This window comes from Syngnathus acus, chromosome 6, assembly GCF_901709675.1.
Source record: "Syngnathus acus chromosome 6, fSynAcu1.2, whole genome shotgun sequence".
NCBI lineage: Eukaryota > Metazoa > Chordata > Actinopteri > Syngnathiformes > Syngnathidae > Syngnathus > Syngnathus acus.
Window position 1 is genome coordinate 10,919,162 of NC_051092.1, and position 23,189 is coordinate 10,942,350.

At 40.1% G+C, this 23,189-nt stretch overlaps 1 long non-coding RNA gene across 3 annotated transcripts in view; it reads left to right on the forward strand.

Moving 5' to 3' along the window:
- LOC119124636 overlaps positions 1–23,189 on the forward strand; it is an 87,962-nt gene that overhangs the window by 42,696 nt on the left and 22,077 nt on the right. For all 3 annotated transcript variants that reach the window (XR_005098305.1, XR_005098306.1, XR_005098304.1), the window contains exon 3: positions 21,989–22,041. This is a non-coding gene — a long non-coding RNA (uncharacterized LOC119124636). The remainder of the gene's footprint in view (positions 1–21,988; positions 22,042–23,189) is intronic.

The window sequence follows — 23,189 nt, forward strand, 5'->3', positions numbered from 1 at the left end:
GCAATTGCATAACCCACTTGCTCCTTTCAAATTTGCAATAAACGGTGGGAAGAACAGTCAAACACATTGGGTTAGAAATTCTTACCGTACACTGCGATGAAATAGAATAAGTGACTAGATATACGTGGATATATTGACATACTTAATCTTTAACAGCCATTACATCCGCGTAAAATGAAAGTGAAAGAATCTGTAAATCTTTTAATCATTGTTTTGGATCTCGGAGCCCGCTTTTTTGGAAAACAAAAGTCTCACTAAATACTGTATGAGGAGAAAGGTTATTCTGAGTTACAATCGAAAGATTAAAGTAGAGACTTCAAGAAAAAACATTATTCAAGTTTTGATTTTACATCTCTGAATCATTTTGTCCTGAGCCTTCTTTTTGATGTTGAGAGAGTTGATGTAAAATGATAAGGGAAACTTACAGTTCATCACAGTTAAGATATTAACACTTGTAGATCTTACCTGCTGCAATTAGATTCTTTGTGCGCCATAAGCAAGAAGCATGGCAACTCAACCAGCGCAACACAGAATCATCTCCAAGCTGTAATGATTGAACCTCAATGACATCATGTGTGTTTGAGAGTGGAGTGGGCTTCTGGTAACAGTGCTGTGCATCTCTGAATATTAGAGGCCAAATGGAACACACAAGCTGCACCCGGCAATGGAAGTCAGATGCTCTTGAGTCAGCCCATTCCATTCCTCATCTTTTGAATGAGACGAGGAGGCCTCTGTAAGGGCTCCGTATGGTAGATGTCAGAAAATAAGTGCAGGCCTTGGTAACAAAATGGAATTGGATCTAATCAGCCCCAGGCTCATGTGTTTGATCCGCATCCTCACAGTACAGCTACCCACATCTTGGAGGGGTGAACAGTCAGGATGTTATGGTATTTTGCTGTATAATAATCGCATGTCACAGTGAAGGAAAAAACGTTTTCATATGTTGGTTGACACTGAGAACTTTATTTTATACTATAGTTTTTTTAACATTTACTTAAGTATCGTATTTTCCGGACTATAAGTCGCTCCAGAGTACTAGTCGCATCAGCCATAAAATGCATAATAAAGAAAGAAGAGACATATATAAGTCGCACTGGAGTATAAGTCGCATTTTTGGGGGAAATTTATTTGTAAATAAAATTATAAAATAAAATTGATAAAATCCAACACCAAGAACAGACATGTCATCTTGAAAGGCAATTTAAAATAGAAATAGAATAGAGGCAACAACAGACTGAATAATTGTACAGTATGCTAACGTTACATGACACATTAACAACGAACTGAGAACGTGCCTGGTAGGTTAACATAACATATTAAGAGTTATTCAGATAACTGTAGCATAAATAACATGCTAACAAGTTTACCAAACCACCCGCGTCATTCCAAATCATTAAATCATCATCCTCTGTGTCACTTTTAAACAACTCCGCTAACATCAGAAGTAGAAGATGCGGCGCTTCCTCTTCTAAGTCGCTTACGTCAGACTCATCAACACAATTATCAACACAGGCCTAGAGCGCCCTCTTGCGGTTTAGTGTGAAAATAACCTATGAAATGATATAATAATGTGTTAATAATTTCACACATAAATCGCTCCGGAGTACAAGTCCCTAACTATGAAAAAAAACGGTGACTTACAGTGCGGAAAATACAGTAGAAACCGGGTTCTGACAATCTTTTGTTGAAAACTTTTTTTATATCGTATAAGTTATCCAGCATCTGTCATCATTCCTACAAAAAAATCAACATCTTCACCCAGCACCTAGATATGCCAAAACTGAATGCCCTGTTTGAAGGAGGGAACCCAATCGCTTTTGAATGACCAAACATTTGCAAAAGGGGTACCCAGGATTCTTTTGGGGGGGGGTTAAAAACTCAAATGACAGCATACTCAGGTTTCGGCATTTGACATTTGTGAGTCACTGGCGTAGTGGCAGTACTCGAGCCTGACAGGTGTGAGCGTAAATTGTTGTTTGTCTCTATATGTGCCCTAGGATTGACTGGTGACCATTTCAGTGTGTAGTCAACCTTTTGCTCAAAATAGCTAGGATAGGCTCCAGCGACCCTCAGTTGGATAAATTATGGTTACAATGGATGGATGGGTGTCATTTGTGATTTAAAAAAAAAAACAACCCAGAGAAAAGTCACCCCTACGCGTTATTAATGCTGTTGTCATGTAAACAACAGCTTAATCATATTTGAAAGCTGTTCTATCAAATGTTATCATAGGAACTTTTACAAATTAGTGGTTTCATTGTGTAATTCATTTTTTTATCGAGATGAGCATATGCAGACTATACTTCCTGTTTAACCAGAAGCATTGCACTAGTTCTTTTTTTGCAGGAAGTGTGGAAATATGCTACACTTCTGCAATAAAGTTTCTGTTGATATGCACTTGGATCTACCCCATTTTTGGGGCCAGACATGATTAAGTCATGAGCTGGTCTAGCCCGCCTGGAAATACGATCTCGTTCAGTGCAAGTTGCTCACAAACGTCTACCCTCATATAGATCACACACAAGCACACATGCTATTACTCACATCCCGCATTTACTGTTTTGTTCTAAATCAACATCAGATTACTATCAGTGTGTCGGCTCTATGTTATAAAATAAGCAGTTGAACAACAAAGCCTTCTTTGTTTTACTGTTATTTCTCCTGATTTCTTCATATGGAAACCCTAAAGTTGAATGACTCTAAAATTTGAACCAACATGAATTTTTACTCTAAAGTTGCACAAAAATGGTCATTCTGACTTGCTGTCATGTGAGACATTGGTGGGGTGCGACCACACAGAAGGAAGAAATGTAACGTTGACCTCACCGATTGTAATTGAATTCATGACTCATGAATGTACAGGCATTGAAGGTTAATCCGATGAAACATGACAAATTATGTTTAAGGTTATTGAAATATGCCTCGGCTGACAACATTGCCTCCAATTAACAAAGCTGTGAAAATGCTGCTGATGCAATTCTTTATTGCAACGTAAGCCTTTAAGGTGACATGAACCTGTTTCAATGTGGGAAGTCTTACTCAGATGATGTAAGGTGATGTCATATAGTATAGAGCGCTTGCACGATTGGGGGTCATTGCACACTTTGGAGAACTGTAAGGGAATGTGAGGAGAGATATGCTACAAAAAGCAGAGAGAGATAAGCATAACTTGGTATGTAACCACCATTAAAAATACTAATTGTAGTCATTTGTTTTCATCTGAGAATATGATGTGCTTTACATAGTTGTTGTAGGACTTTCTCAGTTGTGAAATGTGAGTATACAGACAGGTATTCTTCTTTTTTTTTATTCTGTTGTTTTTTTTACTTTCTTGAGGAACGACGGTGTTGCTAAACTCCAAGCACCAGTGTGATAATGCCATGTCACAACAGTTAAAAGCGAACTCAAGATCTGGATCGAATTCTACATTTAAAGGGACAAGACAAGATTTTGGAGGAGTTGCTAAAGGATTATACCAATTGACGATAGTTTGGGTTAAGATACTAGTCGTACTATAAGCTACAATAGAGTCACACAACCAAAATGTCACACCCTGCAAAAGGAGAAGACTCATTTCCAGTCATCTCAGAGTCTCCAAAATCCAGTGAGCATTCAAATTCAAGTCCCACCCCCTTTCGAAGAATGGATGCAGAAGCTCACCAGCAACAGCTCAACAAATGGGAGAGCAACTTTAAACTTCGAGAGGCAATGTTGCAGTCAGAAATGAATCAGAAAGAAGTAGAATGGAAACTTAAAGAGGCAATGTTGTTGTCCGAATTGAAGCAGAAGGAATGGAAACTTAGAGAGGCAACACTGCTGTCAGAAATCAAGCATAAAGAATTTGAGATGAAGCTGAGACTCGAAGAGGAGAGAACTAAGTTGCAACAGTTACAAGCAGAAAAGGAAACCAAAAATCCTCAGATGCTTTTGAGGCCATGCGACGGTTGCAAAGGTCTTAACTGTTTTGTGGATGAAACTCAGAGTAACTCTGCTTGTAAAGACACTCGAGGGAGCATTACAACAAACCCAAATGTCGCAGCATTCTATACTCAACCAGTATCGCCTAAACTTTCAGTAACCCGGGAGCCTTTAAGTCAGACTCAAGCAAGTTCAACAAGTATGGATATTCCACAAGTCCCACAGCCGACAACCTTCAGTAGTAATCCCCGGAAATGTATTGACCGGGAAAACTCTCTGTTTATTGACAAAAAGCCACCAACAACGAAGATGGTTACACTGAAAAATTGTCCTGTTGGCGAAGGATGCCAAGCTGGAGGTTTCCTCCACCGAGATGAACAGAAGACATGTAATAAAGCTTCAGGAGTATTCCGAGAAAGAACTGATAGCCCCTTTGTTCTAGAGCGCGCGTTCAGAGATAAATTGATGAGATGGCCCAAGATCAGAGATAATGATCCACTTGCACTTAAAGCATTTGCAGACTTCTTGAAAAGCTACAGTAGAGCAGTTGTAAATGGTGATGAACTAACTTTTTTGAACAGTTGTGAGGAAAATTATAGGTTAGTTGAAAAATTGCCTGAATGGATCATACACAAGTGGAGTCAAATTGTCGTTGATGAACTCGAAACCTATGACGAATATCCTAGTTTTGCTTGTTTCACACACTTTCTGAAAACAGAAGCACAGACTCTCCGCAGTCATATCACCTCACCACCCATTATGAACAACAACTCCTTGGGTAATCGATCACTGAAGCAAAAGAGGAGTCCAAAAACAAGCACACAACCAAAGAATACCGTCTACCAAATGGCGTCCAGCAGCAAAATGATACCGTTGTGCTTTTTTTGCAAAAAGGAAGGCCACGACCTGGCGAGATGCCCCATCTTTGCAGCAAAGACTCTTGAGACAAAGAAAACCTTCATACATGGCAATCATCTGTGTTTCGGATGTCTAAAGAAGGGACACTTCATCAGAGAATGCAAACGAAGGCAAGTTTGTAGCATATGTCACCGTTGTCATCAAACCAGCCTCCATACAAAGACGGTTAAAAGACCCGCAAGTATTGCAAAGAATTACTTTTCTCCCACAGAAGACCACAGAAGACCCGGGGTGCAAAAGTTTCTCATTCACTCATCAACGAAACGTTCTTTTGCTACATCAAGTATTGTTCCAGTTTTTGTCTCATCAATTGTGGAGCCAGATAAGGAAGTACTAACCTATGCCATATTAGATGCACAGAGCAGTTCCACATTCATCTTAGAAGATGTGCTTGACAAACTGAATGTGGGTATCCAGTCAGTTAAACTAAAACTGAGCACTATGACTGCTACCGACACAATAATAGCAAGCAAGAATGTTCAAGATTTACAAGTAAGAGGACTAAACTTGGACAGTCAAATTCAGATCAAGCAAGCGTACGCCCGTGACTTCATACCAATGAATAAGGGTCAGATTCCTAGCAGTCAGACTGCACTACAATGGCCACATCTGGCGCACCTAGCAGACAAACTACCACCATTTCAAAACTGTAGTGTGGGTCTTTTGATAGGATATGACTGTCCATCAGCCCTCGCTCCTCTCGAAGTCATTATCGGGACTACGAATGAGGCTTTTGCACAGCGGACGCAACTAGGGTGGAGCATCATAGGTCCATCAAACCCCAGGTTTGCCTGGGAAAGAACCAAATCCGATTCTTTAGCAATAATACGACCGTCTGAAGGCAATGATGTGAAACTCAAATAAATTTGTATGATTTCTTTTACTGATTGAGAGTATCTATGACATATTCCATCTCCTCCTTGAATGATGGCCAGCAAATCTGAATTCCAGGCTTTTTCAAGGGATAAAGCCATGTTATTATGAGTGGCATGTCATCAAATGTACCGTCTGCTTTTTGATAACACGGGTAATTTTTACTTTTTATTCTCTTTGATCGAATTGATTTTCATTTTTATTTGTTAATAAAAAGATCACACTCTCTATGTCCAGATAAGGATAATTTTAACTGAGCATAATACCAAAGTTTTCTCTTTCTGTCAGCAGTATAACCACTATACTATTGAGAAACCATGTCAAGAACTCTCTCCATTAGTTGTCAGAACTGTCCACCAAACATCCATTGCATCCTTCATTTGTGTGCAGCAGAGTATTGATGATTGCAAGAGCCAATCACCTTGACTGTTATTTTAAACCCAGTGCTAACCACCTATTAAATGTATGAATTGATTATTGACAATAAATGTGTTGTTTTACTAAACCAAGTGGGATCGATAAACATGGGTATCTTGAATATCATTATTATTATTGCTTGTTGTAGTAGAAGTAGTAGTATCATTATTATTTAGAAATAAATCTCCTGGTTTAATAGTCACAATGGGATAATCTTGCTAAGATCCATGTCAGTTTTTTTAAATCCGCATGACCTTGGAATTGATCGTTAATACCTAATATCTGTATAATTATCTTTACAGTCTGAATATTAACTCTATTCCTTTCATCGTGCATTGGAAAGTGCAATTTCCTTGAAAATGTCGTTTGAGTCATACATCAAGGGGCATAGTACCCTTCAGGTTTGGGCATGAGTCCAGTTCACTGGTCACCTGAGCTTTCTTATGCAAACTTCCAGTGTTCAAAGGCTGCTGAGTGCCCTTTCCTGCTTTGTCAAGCTCATACAAGGATGTATCAAGTATTGGCCGGGAAGGCGTGACACTACGACCTTTCGAGTGGTCGCCCCTATGCATGAAGGTTTGCCGTATTCTGTGTATTCATCTACAGAATTATTTTTTCTTATATGTTCATTGAGATATATCAGTGTGGCATTCTGCATACATTTGTGTAAATTACGTGTTGCTCTGGTGTCCCACCAGTCGTGTGTGTGTGTGAGCTTTAACTCTGGGACTTTGTACTCTTGAGAGGCATGCCAGCCAGTCAGCTGAGAGAGCAAAACACCATGAGTTGGAATTAAAACAAACACGGGTGTAAACAAGGGGGATGACTTTTCCTGCAGAACGGGAGAGATATGGTAAATGTACAAATGCTGGACTTTGCATTGGCGCTTTGAAGTTGGTGCCAGATGTTGAGCATTGCAAATAAATCTAACATGAAAATAAGCCAGATTGGACTAGCATTTATTCAACTGCAGGTGCATTATATTTCGATAAAAGTCATTCACCAGTTCTCGTAAATATTTTAATTTCAGAATTGTGGGATACTTTCCAGTGAATCACGCACTTAATACACCCCAATGCCTCCAGGGGTTTCCACACAGATGGTAAGATTAAATCCTTTGCATTTACCACAGCCCAATATGGACTCCAGACTTAAAAGTTATTGCCATGAAGCGATTAAACGAACAGTCGGGGATTAGCTCTATTGATTATGTCTATTATTCTGGGCTGACCCGTGACTTACAAATTATCTAAATGCCCTTGCTACCCTCAAGACAGAGTCTACCGGAAAAGTGCAAACAGCAACGGCACTGACCGACCTGAAAATTCTTTGAACTGGAGATGAATTGCAAGTCTATCAGCAGCAGTTCAGGATGACACTACCCCGCAAAAATCAATCAGCTCAAACATAGTGCAATGGCACCGGGGTGTTAGCGCAGTTGCACAGGACAATAGTACATGTGCTTCTTTGCAAGTAGGTTATGGTGTGGCGCAAAGATAAATAAGATCCTTCCCAAAATGTTTTGACATAACAGTTGTAAACCTTTCAAATATTCCAGTCATTCAAGTTGAGTAAGTTGAACCTATGGACTCCTCTTCAGGGGAAAACACTCTGACCAACTTGTGTCATTGTGTTCTTTTCAATGATTAAAAGGTGACTGCACTTGTTAACCTCTTATTCCTATCCATTTGTGTGTACAATCCAGTCCAGGACCTGTTGTGGATGATCAGGAAGGCAGCCTCAGTTCATGGCATCACTTGCATGCGAGGTTGCCTTCTCCATCTGAGCATTGATCTGGACCCATTGACAGGTTGTCTGACATTTGGCAAAAGTGGCCATCTCAAGCCTCTCGTTGTCTTCCTTTTAACGTATTATGCGTCTCTACCTGCCTGTCGCCACAGTACATGCTAATGTGGGGCGAAGTATGTGTCAGTTATCTCCTGGGAAAAAAACACTGCCCTTGTTGCTTCATATAGCCTGGCCAGCTCTAGTGATCGGCTATTGATAAGGCTAATGTCTACCGATAGCTACCACGCTTTCATGTCCTGTCATAAAAAAGCCGGCACCCTTTTATGTTGTTTTCCCAAGCCAAGGACGGAACGACCGTCCTGCAGGACCGGTCTAGCTAATCAGTAATCATTAACTTGCTGAGCCCAGCATTCCCCTTCAGATGTTCTACCATTTCACTTTTTTTCCCTCCATATTCTTTCTTTTGCTTCTTGTTCAACCTTCTCTCATCCTCCTCCTTTTGTTTTCCTTTTACCCCTCTTTTTCTTCTCATTCTCAAGCTTCCCTGATGCTCTCCTATTATTCTTGAAACCCCCCCCCCGCCCTTCGTGCCCCTCCCTCATTCCCTCTTGTTACTTTGCTCATCTTCGCGCCCTTCTTTCAAGCTGGCTATAGAACAAATGATGCCCCCTTCGCCTGCTAATGAATCAAGATACAGAGGGAGCGTGGTCATAACTGTGCCATTGACACATGGCGTTATATTAAAACATTAGTACCACTATATGACTTTATTTAGTACATGCCAAAGAAAATTGATTATGTAAAAGACATGGGACAAAAGGGGGAATCATCCCCAAACACCCCAACTGCGTTTCTCCTTTCTGGGCCAACTGCAGTAGCTCCTCTGTAAACGTCCTGAGAAATCATCTGGCGACGCTTCACCTCTTATTCAAAAGCATCCCCCCCTCCCTTCCGTCTCTTGGTTCAGTTGTGTCTGATGCTGTGTCTGTGTCTGATAAACTTGTTGAAGGATCTGTTCTGTATTTGGTGGACAATCATACTGTAGCGTTTATTGAGGCCTTCCTAAACATGTGTGTGCCATGCCAAACCCTCAATCAATGACATTTGATTGCTCAAGGATTATTGAATTGATAATAACAATAAACACGTTCATGCACCTTCCTGCTCCCCAGCCTGCCTCTACCCACGTAATATCTTGCAAACACGATCATTTTCTGCCTTTGAATTATTTTTATTCAAGTGCGAGCAGGAGACACGGGCTATGCTTACACAGATATATATTTTTTTAATCTGAGCAGAGTTTAGATTAAAAGTTTGATCGAATGCACTGTTTACATGGACACTAAAAATATTGATGTAATTTGGACTTGCCTGTTCATGCATCACACTTTTGACCAGATCAAATCATTTTGACATGTGTAGATTGACGAAATATACCGGAAATAGTAGTTGTAGGGAAAGAAGCCATAGCGACTTTTGTCTCAACAAAACATCTATTTCTATTTTAAATGTTAGCGTTATTTTGCGTATTTTGCCGTTTTGTCACGTGCCTGCGTCACCTGCCACACAGCCACTCCTTCATCAGCCACGCCCCCAATCAAGCTCGTTAGGTCAACCTTACTTAATCCCCATGAATCCAGCCAGTCACTGTCGGTTCGTCCTCTTACCCTGCCTGTGACGCCACCACTGTGCTCTGCCCGAACGATTACCGTTGCTGACATTGCCTGTGTACCGACCCGACTCACCTTGCTCGCTGCCCGTCCTGACCACTTGACTACGCTCTGATCCCCGCCTGCCTCGACCACCTGCTTGCCCCCTGACCATGACTGCATTCTTCCGCCTGGCGCGCTTGCTCTGCTGCTCTCTCCGCCAGGTTGGTTCCTGCCATCAGCCAGCTTGTCACTCCGAGGCCAGCACTCCGCTGTGACTCTATCCCGGTCCTCCGCCGGTTCCTGTTCCACTGCCCAGTGACACCAGCCAAGCCGGCAGTGCAGCCTTCCACTTACCCTGTTTCAATAAAGATCCGTTCTTTATTTGGTCGCCCTGCCCAGTTCTTGACACATTTTCGCGATTACATTCAGTTTATAACATAACAAAGCTGCAATCGCTCCTCCAGACTGCATTTTTGTATTTGCTAGTGTTGATTTTTAAGCCAGCTGTATGTTCTTCTGCATGCAATGATGAACCCAGGGAGACGGCATCTTCCAAGAATAACAGAAACACGTGAAGTGATGTCACAGACATGCGCGGTAAAGGCGGTTTGTTCCGGCATAAACCACCCCTCGTCTTCAGAATAAAGTCTTGATTGGAATGAACTTGATCAGAATACTCTAAATGGGGTGTGTCCATGAAGCATTCTTATTCTAATCAGGTTTTTAATTCGATTAAACATAGCCACGGAAGTTAAAGCAACCACGAGGCCATACTAAGTGGAAAAACCGAGGAGAGACCAAAGAGGACAGAGGGAGATATTCATGGAAAGGGTGTTCAACCTTTCAATTTAATTTCACTTTCCAGCAAATATTTTTTTGCTGCTCATTAATGTTATCTTATCAAGCAACAATGGCATGTTCTTTTAAATTGCCCGACTATACACAAAGGTGTGTGGATTAATGTAAGCGCAAGACTTTGATAAGACGATGTGAGTCTAATGTGAAGCTTGACATCAGCCATTTCTCCTCTATAGATCAAATGTGACCACGTTGGCCTTTATCCACACAAAGTTCAATTATTAGTCAACTCTTATGTGGGGAAAGGTCCTGGTTTGTGAATTACTTTGAAATATTCAGTGAATTCAAGATGTGTTCGTATCACGCTGTCACCGGAAACTGGCCACAAACCAAATCTAATCTTTAAAGCTTTTGAGTTTAGTACTTCCAGTTATCTGTAAGGTGCTCCTTATCAAAAATCCTTCTCAAGTAAATACAAAAATACAAGTTTCATTTTCACTAATTTCATGCAGAATAAGTCACGAAGTAAACTTTCCCCACCTACAGTGTCCCAAACGTGTTTCTTTGACCTTTTTAATGTCCGTAACCAAAAATTGTAAGATGTGAGTCATATACAGTAAATTTCAGGATTGTTTCTCGCTCAATTTATCATCCACTGTTCCATTTAAATGAACTTATTAACTTTTCTTATCCAGTTTAATGTTATTTAAATGTTTGCTGTACATGTCATGGTTTCCCATGACTTAAACAACAAAACTAAAGCAAACATTGTTGTGGTTATTTTTAAAACTGATGCACAGTCAATATAATGTAGAATTTGTGGTATCTTATTTATTTGATAACAAAGAGGTAAACAGATTATAACAGGCATTGTAATTTCACCTTGGCAAACTAAACGTGGTTGTTAATTTAAGCACACACACACACACACACACACACACACACACACACACACACACACACACACACACACACACACACACACACACATTCCTGGAGTATGATCTAGACATATAACTTACTTCTTGGTAAGTGTGAGATAGCTGAGCATCTGTTTCCTGGGGGTGCATACGCACATGCACGCACACACACACACACACACACACACACACACACACACACACGCACAGTCTCGACACAGAGACTGGTTGGTGGTCATGCTGCTCTGGGCCTGACCAGCTGCCTGCACTGTTCTGCTGGGGGGAAAAAAAAATCCTAGCTGCTTCTAGTGGGCGCTATTGAGACTAACACTATGCAGCTGCTGGAGGGTGCAGTGGTAGTATGAGCACATACTTTAGTTTGGCTGACCAAGGCTATCAATGAAAGTCAGGCAGACATTCAACATCGTATTTATGCATGAAAGAAATGGGATATTAGCATTTATCGTTAGTTGACTGTGACAGGTCGGGGAATAAATTCAAATTTTCAAAAGAAAACCTTAACATTTTCATTTCTAATAGTCATCCCATCCATTAAGTTGGTAACAATGGGTGAGCTGTAGAAAGAATAGTAATTATGCGAAAAGAATATTAACTGTACAGTGTGTACTAAACTAATAACGTGTCATAGTTGCAGATGTGGACATCATTCTCGATCAAATTTACAGGGTAAATTTGCAAGTACAGAAAGAATGGAAAAGTAGGGATGCTGACTATGTTGGGAATAGTCTTAGTTGGCGAGTCTTTTTGATAATTTGGGAAAATACTTGAATGTATGTCCTTAAATTTGAGTTGGATGCCTTGGATGTTGACAGGGGATTCTTATTCTTATTCACGATGCAACACGTATACCTGTTGTGTGGGGACTGAATACGTTTTATGAGGAGATTGAGGTGATGTATTCAACTCTGCCAGTTCCTGTTTTTGTCTCCTGCTCTACGATTTCCATCCCTCTCTTATGCAATTTCTGTCAGGCATGTTTTGCTACACTAGGTTTTAGGTTCTGTGAACGCAACTGCACTATCGCAAAGTGGTCATGAAAAAGGTTCATGACTAAAAAATGTTTTATGTTAAAGCAATAACGTTATGACCACTCTCCTGAGAAATGGAATTTAACCAATAACGTTGCTGCTTGTAAAGCTACTACAGCCCAACAATGGTAGTTTGTGTTTGTTGTATAGTTGTGCAAAATTTCAAGGTTGCTGCTGCTCTTAACTTGACACTGTATACATGGATGGATGGATGGACGGACAAATAGATGATCGGATGGACTGATGGATTTTTATTAAATCTTGTGAACTGCTGATGCGTTTGTTGAGTTGAGTCAGTGTTATTAGTTTTCGTTACTGTTTGTACTTTGTACATTTCAGACGTCATATAAAAAGGTGAAATGAGGTGCAGCAGAAAAGCAGCAAAGTCAAAACGAGACTTGTCAGTTGTTGCGAGGCTGCAGCTTGCTGCTTACCACACCTCAGTTTACCTTTTGTTTCACATCCTTCTTGATTCATCTCAATGAAACATCCTGTTTGCTGCCATTCGGATGCATACGTACTTTGAAGCATTATAATATGCATTTGCCTCCCATTTCAATTATTAGTCATAGAAAAAAAAATCCATGGTCTGAGTGTGAATCCCTTTCAGTAAGGTGTCCTACCTCTAGGTGGTTGGTGAGTTAATGTATTGTGTCTGATCACGGTTCACCAAAGCGAAACTTAATCCAACGTATTGGCTTCTGTTAATCAATGATCCTGCCTTTCTCCTTTCATTTACAGGAAATTGTGCATGAAAGGTAGCGACAGAAATTTTTAAAATTCTTTCCGTCATTCCAAACACGGCAATTATCAACAAGTCATGTGAGAATCTGTCACCTAGTTGACATGCGACTTTTTTTTTTTGCCTGACAACAGTTAAATTTTAGTCAGATCCCTTTAGTAGCGGAGGTGAATTCTTCACACGGACTTCAAACACAGAGCTGTTTTTCCAGTGCTAATTTTCTTTTTTTTTTTTCTTCTTTTTTTTTTTTAAAAAGCATGTACCGTACCTCAAATCCAAGACTGTAAAGGAGAATGAAATGTGGTAAAGAATTGAAAGCTGGCATAAAAAGCATTTAGCTATAATTACTGAGACACTTCAAGAGTGCATCTTATTGGTCCCACTCAAATTTGTCTTAATAAATTGGAAAATTTGATCAGTTTCTAAAACAGCCTAAACAGTCCAGTTCAAGGCAATCAGATTACAATGACTTTGATCAGGGGTGGGCAACTCAAATGACATGGGGCCCACAGTTTTTCATCAACGCTATTGGGGCAGGCTACAAAGGATCATGCACTTACTAACCAGATGTATGACAGCTATACCTATCCATGCAGCCACGGGGAGAACATGCACACTCCACACAGGAAGGCCAGAGCCAGAATCGAACCTCTGAACTGTGAAGCAGACGTGCTAATGAGTGTTCCACTGCGCACCTATATAGTATAATTATAGTGATGGAGGTGGAGAAATGGAGAGATGGATAGATAGCAAGAGATTTACTCAGAGAAAGTGTGTATGTCTTTTAAAGTTGATTTTCCCATTTACATATTTATTTATTCTCATTCTTTATCAAATAAATGATGTCAGTTTGCTCCGCTCTCACTTTCTAAGGTTCTGCTTTTTCACTTACTTCTGTGCAAGCTTCCTTTCACAATCATGAATGTGTTTTTTTTTTTTTTTAAAGTTGTGCTGCAGTATCTGCTTTATTCATCAAAGTGGCATTCTTGTCTAACACTCAAACCAGCAAACGTGAAGATACTTTTAGGCCCCTGTGTCTTTTGAGTTTTCATGTCCTATGTCTAATCCATTAAGAATACACTCCTTGTACAAAATAATTAACACAACCAACCTTTAATGTGTCAAACTTAATGTTTTGCTCAACAAGCATCAAAAGATGTTTTACTATTAGAAACAGTATTGTGTTTCTCGCTCAATAGTGCTTTTGTCTGTGCAAGCATGGACAACATTCATTATTTGCTTCCATTTATGATCTTTACGATAATTTGGTCGGTCGATTAAACACTTGAAAGTGTTCCAAACACCATCCGAGTCCCAGGTGACACTCTCGCTATTATTTGCGTACACAGATGTTTAAACTTCCACCTTCTGTATACATACTGTAGCTCAGCAAAATCCCCTGAGCCTCATTCTCAACTGTACAACAAGACTGTCATCCAGAATAGTGTGTGTGACTGTCTGATCTGGCATGCACATTTGACTCCACTCTTTTTGGGGCATTAAGCACTTTATGTATATATCTGAAGTGCTTAGCTGTCATTGCTAGTTATGTGTGTGTGAGTGCTGCCAGCAGAGGTTATGAATGACCTACAGCTGGCCTCGCTAGACAGCTGACCACTGAAGTGGTAATCATCGAAATGAAATTTTGGATGATACACCAACAGTCGCCCGGGTGCTCTCCACATTGCTCGATCCGTGGCTTTGTCACACGTGACTGCAGTGCCATGTTTTTTTTCATTGCATAGGTAGATAAAATATCTACTTCATGTGAAACAATGGGAATGTGGCAGGATTCATCGCAGAGAGAGAGCGGATGTCATGAAGTCGAGCAAAGTCAAAGTTGTGAATTGATTGCAAAAGGGTGCATTTCACTTTTGAGTTTAAGATTTGTGTGAATTCCGCATATCGCACAGAAATTCTCAAAAGATCAAGAGATCTGTGAGCATTGAAAATCCAAAACTTTTGACAATTTAAATTAGACAAGTTTTCATGTAGCGCTGAAATGCTGTCACACAAATAACTGGAAAACAGAAGAAAGACCAAGAGCATATCGAAATATACGAAGATGACACACGGCAATCAACACTCATTTGAATCATTTCTGTTGCATGTTACTTTAAACTATTCGAACAAAACATTATGGGGGGAGAAGTTGTGAGTCATGCCAATTCAAAATATATTACCTCTAGCTTCATGGTTATTTGGATTCCATTGATTTGTAATGTAGTATACACCAAAATGTCAGGAATATTCATCTTTCAGCTGAGGATCCCAAATGAACCTTAAATACATGTTAACCTTTACAGTTTATCGTAATTTGAGTGACTCTGAACTTCTAATTGCACAGGTCAAACTCACTTTTTGCACAACTTGTTTTCTAACAAAGAGCTGAAGGGGCAAAATTCACAACAGGTGTGTCAACACCACCAAGCCGCCCACCCTGACTTCCAATTTTATGCCTTTCTGTGTTTCCAGTGTTTCTGCAGCTCTGTGTAACATGTTTCTTATACTATATGACCCGCTACGCTCAGTAGGTATTCCCCTCTTGAGAACATCCTGTTCGCAATGGCAAGGTACCATAGATCAATTGTTGGGTGCCTTATGAAGTCAAAATGTTTTTAGCTTTATAGAGTGGACTGTATGAATACCACTTGTACATGAACCAGCAAATTTTGTGGGTGATTCATGGGTCAAACACCTGTTGGGAACTTTTGCAGTTCAACTCCTAGTTAGAGAAAAGCAAGCTGTGCAAAAAATGCTAAAACATTGACATGTACATTCAAATGTTTAGAGAAAGTCTTCGTCCACCCCGTAAAGGGTTTAAGTTCATACTGAAATTCCAAAATGGATATCCCGAACATTTTGGGGGTACTTTTTGATTTATAAGTTCAAACCCCACTCCAAGGGCAAGAAATATACAATGATTGGCAAATTCTATTCGACCTATATTCAATTGAATACACTATAAAGACAAAATATTAAATTTTCAAATTGACAAAGCATTGTTTTTCTTTCTTTTTTTCCAGATAGTTCCTCATTTACAATTTATTGCCAACACCCCGTTGCACATTCTGTATATGTTACAACAATATCGAAACTGGCCCGTCAGCAGTCCAGACGTGTCCCTGATTGAAAATATGATGACCGCAAACCCGGACGGAAGTTTTGCCTCAAGCAAGAATTGGGAAGAATGCCTATATATTTTTTTTCCTCATAAAGACATGCTCAGTAATTGACTGTTCACCAGTGCGGGTATACCTGCCTCTCGTCCAAAGTCAGCTAGGACATGCTTCAGCTCACCCTCGAGGACATGCATTGTTTTTCTGGTCATGTTTTTCTGGCGGATTGGACAAAAATTGCCGTGGACACAATCTAGAATGATACCAAAAAATATATATATTCCAAAGAGAGTGGAAGCTTTTATAACAAATATTGTATTTTCAGTCTCTGTAGGTGTAATGGCCAGGTGTTCCAATACTTTTACCGGTATCAAGTGTCAGAGTTTGAGAGGGAAATAGTGAAAGCGACAGATGGACAGAGAAGGAGGTGCCGAAGACAGGGAAACGCGGCTGGTGATGGATAGACAGGCATAGAAAAAGGGGAAGAAGGGAAACGATAAGGACAAAGACATCAGTCACGTTTATGGGGACTTACCCTCCTCCCCTTTGCGAGTGGACCTTGATCCAAGCCACACAGACTCCACAGTGTCATGGTGTGTGTGGGCTTGTGTCTGTGTGGGCTTGCAAGTGGTGACTGGACAAATCATGACTAAGCAGAAATTTCAACAAATGGAAGAGTAGAAAGCATTTTATCATGCCGGGTATTGTATTTAAGGTCAACCCTTTTTTTAGAGCTTGACCCAATTTGTGCTGCCTCATAATAGATTTGCTTCAAAATAATGCTTCAGAAGTAATGAATGATGAGTCACCAAAAATGAAAAGTGGCCATTGCAGTGGCTTTGACCAAGAACCAGTGAGGTGATGGTAAAGATTGTGTTTTGATTTCAACATCTTATAATCTATCATGAGAATATTCCATAGGCATTTTACTTAATTTATACATAAAAGTGCCTTTTTAAGCATAACATCTGTCCAATTTTATCATTTTGAAAAGCCTAATTCCAGACTTACCTTGGCTCCATACTTGGCTCAAATGGAGATGCATTTTTTTTTTGCCCCCTCAACAGCATGTTCATAGTGCTTTGAAAATCATCCAGTCACAATATTTTAAAAAACTAACCCATAGCTATTTGTAGGGGTAAAGTGGTTTATATTTTACTGATAAACCTTTATACATTTTTACGTTGTTAGTTCAGCATTTCAGATTTTAATTACTGTGAACCTGTTTATATGTAATTCTACACAAAACCAAGTTTGCTGTTAAAGAAATGTTGCAATTTTTTTTGCATGTAACTAAACTGATTTTTGTTTGTTTGTTTGCTTGCTTGTATGTTTTCTTTTTTTTTCACTCACTATTTGTGTCCCGGATGTTTTGGGTCATTTCTTTCCACATGATACTGATAACTGATATGATCTTCATAAATGTATGCACGGATCCAAAGACACCCTCACTGACGTACAAGAGCTTAAGGCCCCGTGGTGAAATATCAAGTGCACAAATCTGCTTTCATAGTGGAATGTTGCTATATTGGCGAGTTCGTCGCAAGTCTCCTCTTTAAAACTTGCACATCTCTCACATTTGCGGTCTTGAGGCAACTGAATAGCAGCAATCTCTACAATAACTTGGCATTAAGGCTTGTCGCCTGGAAACAAACTTACCTTTGTTGCGCTGGTAATTAATCTCCCTCGGTGATCAATTTGTGAATGGGGAGCCTCATTCTAAATATCCTCATTGTCTGGTTGCCTTAGAGTCACACTTTTAAGTGATCAGATGAGCTTGTAAAATGTGGGACAAGGAGGTCAACAGAGGCGAGCGCAAAAGAATGAACAAACTGAACCATAATGAATGTCACTTGATGTTATTCTCAAAACAAGCTCATTGAAATATGCACTGCTTCACATGCTTTTGAGTATGTGTGTCAAACACTTGCACTTGCAGTTCCTGTTTGGGAGGTCCACTGGTTCTGGCAAACAGTGTCTGGTCTTATCTCTTGTGTTTTATGTTCCTAGCAAGCCGAGGGTACAAGCAGCCCTTTGTGGCCCAGAGGTGGCTGGTCTCGATCCAGACAGACCCATGCAGCTGTTCACCATTGTTGGGCTTACATGTGTGCGCGCGTTACTTGTGTGTATGTGTGCCGAGGCGCATGGATGGTTGTACGGGTAAATACGTCCGGATGCAAACAAATATGTTTGTGTGTATCGTGTGCAAGGTATTCAAGAATGATTGCTTAAAAACACAGAAACAATGTCACATCATACTCGACCTAATTAGCTTGACCTCTCATCATGTAGGGTCGAAACTAAATAAATTGCAACGTAACAAAATAACTGGTTGTCTGTTCGACTGAAATCCGCAAGCCATCCTCACGGGTTGGTTTTATGATGTCTGGATATGACCCCGAAAGAAACCCTTTGGTATGTTTGGATTCCGCTTCGTTTTTATCACGCTACATTGTTCAGTTCAGTCTTGGTTCACAATTGAAAGCAAAGAGCAAAAAGGCAAAGTTGCGTATTTCTCAAGTCACCCATCCAGCCTCAGTTTTTCAAGTTAACAGTAGAGGGCGTCTTTCACTCCAACGTTAAACTTTCAGTATTGCGGGACACTTTCATTTACAGCATGACCCCTTTTGTTATTCTCGGAGAGTCTCTTGTTCTGAGTGACTGCGATTGGTCGGACTGCAGCTCGGCGATATTCACTCAAGGTGGAGGTGAATGTGTGTGGTAAATGTGATGCTGTGTCTGAACTTCAGCCCAGTATTTTAGTCCGATTCATGGCTCTTGTCTCCCTCTCCTTCACCGGAACCCTGGTGACGCCAGTGATCCCCTCCCTGGAGGTTTACTGCTTGGTAACACAAAGTGTATTGTGCGTGTGACCCATTAAGAACTCCTAAAAGGAGCCATCGGCGAAGCCTGCACAAAGCCACGTGCTGTGTTAGCAGTTGCGTGAGGGGAGGTCAAGAATGTGGCCCTAAGACTAGGCTTCTGGTTTTTCAGTGTTACAGACATCTACTGACCAGGGAATATTAAGTTGATTGGCCGATAGTTGGCCCACGGTCAAGGGGGTGCTTTCAAAAATATTTTTTTAAATAATATAAAAGATTTGTTCTATGTTTTGATTTCGACAGTGACTCTGAAGGATTGTCCCACGCTACGACAAAATTGTTCTCATGTAGATAAGAGCCGTTTGTACTACTTGTTTATAATTCTTTGACAAGTGAAAATGGGCCGCTTCTCTGGTAGCCAGCACCATCCTTCTTTCAACCTTCAGCATCCTCCTTTACCTCGTGCATTTGAAATGTATCTTTTGAGTCGACCCTCGACCTCCATGAACATGTCACTTCCTTCTTCAGTGGTGCGTTAGTCCAGGCGGGGTGTAATGCTAGATGGATCGCGAAGGTTAGCAGGCTGAGCTGTCAGCGCAGGTTTCACCTGCTTGTCAGATGGACCCACAGAGACCTCATGACACTGTGTGGGGTCACAACACACGTGACGGATTACTTTGGTCACAATTACATCCCTCAGCTCCCCGCACAGATGCAATTTTTTTTTTTTCCCGCTATACATACCAGGTCATTTATGTTAATTATTCATATTCATTCACATTTTTTTTTTCCACAACAGGACTTGTGACTGCCTCAAGAATGGTGTTGGTTTATATTTTTATTTCGCTTTTGTGAGTATTGATGTTTAAAGCCCGGAGGATAAGTCAAACTTGTGATATCACATCGCTTGATACTTGAGGTACTTTGAGTCTCTCCAATTTATTGCAATCTCTTTTTTCAGCCTTGTCTCCTTTTTTCCCAGAGGTACTAACCTGGGTTAAGAGGACAGTAATTCATACTTTGTTCACGTTACACAAAAGCTTTATCTCATTATTGTCTTTCTTTTCTGTCCGCAAAACTTTATTTTTCCTTTATCTTTACATATTTGGAATTGCTGTCAACAGCCTGTTTGTGCTTTTTCATTCATTTGTCTTTCTTTGTATTCTCTGTCACCTGAAGCAACATGGCAATGCAAGCAAAGGGCAAAGAGATTCCTAACAGATGAACTTTCTTTACAAAAGAGACAATACTGAAGTCTGCTAAGTATATTTTAGGTCAAACTGAGGTTTAAAAGATGGACAAACCCTCCCTGAACAAATTCTCAGCGCCCAAAGCATTTTTACTCATCGAGCAACCTGTCGAGTCAGGTTCTCAAATCAAAGTGGGAAGCCGAATGAAAAGATTAAGAAATTAGAGTAGGACCAAGATTCCACCTATACCCGTCTTCTCTTTGTTGTCATCCACCTGAATGAAACTTCATGCTCAGTAACATCACACATGAATTTCCGAAAGCCTGGTAAAGCAAAAGGCAGCTGCTTTTTCTTTTCATTCAAAACTGATGTGATGAGTCTAGCATTGTTGGAAATAGGAGATTGCCATTCCTCGGAAGCATTATCTAGCTCTCTGTGTGGCCTTTTCCTGCAGCTGCAGCCTTTCCAAGACATGACATGAACATTAATGCTGCTTGTACATTGTTAGAACACTTTTTCTCAAACCCATAAGGGAGAAGAAGGAAAGCAAAGGGAAGATAGACAAGATCAACCGGGTTGTCGCATGCTTTCATCAAGTCAAACAAATTCAACAACAAAAAGTGAAATCCTGTCAAATTTGTTTTAGCCCTAGTCATGAATGAAATGATCAGGTGTAGCAGTTGTTTTTGTATGTCAAGAGGCTCTTGCCAAAAGTTCAGGTTTCAAAGACAAGGCTGGATAATGGAAGCTGTTTAAACTGCGTTCAGACAATGCAGGAGCTTAAATCCTCAACGTCTGCACTTCATTCATCTGATCCCATTTCCTGGCTTCTGAAGATGTTGGGATCTGATTCTGTTTTTGCAGTCCCACTGTATTCACACGTTTGCCTAATGGAATTTATTTTGATTAAAGTGAGGTTAAGAAACTACTAATAACCTAGTGAAAACACGGGAGGACTGTTCTATCTATGCATGCCAATCCAGTAAATGGCTGGTGATGTTACATTTTATAAAAGCCTTACCCACAAGCACACCTATTGCTTGTCTTTGTACAAAAACCATCTTTTGAAAAGGTGGTTGTTGACATATGTGTAAAGTGGAAATCTGAAGTAGTATGCAAGGGATCCAACTGTGCTAAACACAGTGGTGGTGTGTGGTAAATGATAGCAGTGTGTTCAAAAGATTAAAAAAAGAAAAACTATTCCAATTAAATTTGTATGTTATATAAAATGCTCATAAAAACAGAATACATACATTTGAAACTCAAACCTATTGTCAAATACACTACAAAGAAAAAGCATTCCAAATTTATGAGTGTTATTGTTTTTTGTCATAGTTTGTTTGAAAATATTCTCTTTTGTATTTGATGACTGCAACACGTTTGGAAAGAAAAGCTAGAGCAAGGCAACAAAAGACAAGTAAAGTTGAGCAATTCTCTGGGGCGACGTTATGTGCGCAAATAGTCTGACTGTTTAAGAACGTTTCTCAACATCCAATTGCAAGGAATTTAGGGATTTCATCCTTTGTGGTCCATAATATCATCAGTCAGACCATTTGGAAAAATGGTCGAGAATGCCGAAAACCAACACTGAATGTCTATGAGCTTTGATCCTCTAATGAGATTTCATGTCATGTAAAGAGGTCTTATTTCTTCAGTCATTTTTCCAAGAGCAGTTTCAAAACACATCTAACATTTCTCATCAATGTAAATGAAGGACACAGGCTAGAAAGTGTCACAGTTCATCTTGTTAACTGATTCCAGGCAGTTTAAATGTGTTCCCTTTATGCTCAATGTAGTTCTGCTGTGTGTTGTATCCTTTAGGAATTGGATCCTGTTCACAAGGATCAATCAGAATTTGCCTTTGGAGATCTCAGGTAAGTTGAATTGCATTCTTTTTTTTTTTTATTCAACTGCGCATGTGGGCAGCGACACACACGAGTATGTTCTTGCTATTGTTTTGTTTGTGGTGGCTCTTGGCTTTTGTCCAATCCAAACTCTTTCATGTATATGATGCTTATTGCAAATCATAAAACCTTGACAAGTATAATTTTGACTAAATCCTCTCATTTTCAGTCTCACAATGATAGGGTAACACCATTGTGTCAGTGTGTGCCACGGAAACCCCAAATGTCGGATTCCCGTAAACAGCTTTCTCTCTCTATGATTCTGATTAAAATCGACCTTTTTCATTAAAGAGCTTAAGATAAGATGAGATATTCCTTTACTTGTCCCACACAGGGAAATTCCAGATTGCATTTATGTAGTATCTGTGGAAAAACTGCAGTGGTCATGAAACACTCGTCCTCTCACGATGACTCAGCACTTTTGGTGTTCATCAGCAGCAGAAGGGAACTTGCATAAAATGTTTGCTGTGGGGATGAACTCATAGCTGGCAATGCTTGTTCTTAATGATGATGCAGCAGCAACAATATTTAATCAATAAAATGTTAAGCAATAAATTACTCGTGGTTTAGCACATTCAGCAGAGCATGCAGTCATGCGTTTTCGCCCCTGGTCCCCTACATCATTTTATGTGGCCCTCAAAAGCAAATTGTGTATCAACTTTATGTGCCAATACTAAGATTGCAAATTGTCTTCCCTTAAAAAAAACAAGATGAGATTCAATTTAACACAGCACAACATTTTTGTTTTCATCATGATTAATATTACAGTAGAATCCCGGAACTCAATCGCTTCGGTACTCGACATATTCAGCTTTCGACGCAAAATGTCTGGAAATCTTCGCCTCTGATCTTGAACAAATCTTCAGAATTATTTGCCGTTGTTGTTCAGCCGGTTTTAAACCATTGTGACGCCTGACTGCGGTCGTGCGTGGCGCGGTTCCTAAAAGCTGCACCCGCGTGACCACAAGGTCACAGGGGTACATGCAGTAGCAACAATGTAAAGCACTATTTGTAAACAATGGTCATCCTTTTGTTCACATTATTATTATTATTATTATTATTATTATTATTATTATTGATACGGGACTTTGGCTCTTCTACCATGGGTACGTACGTTT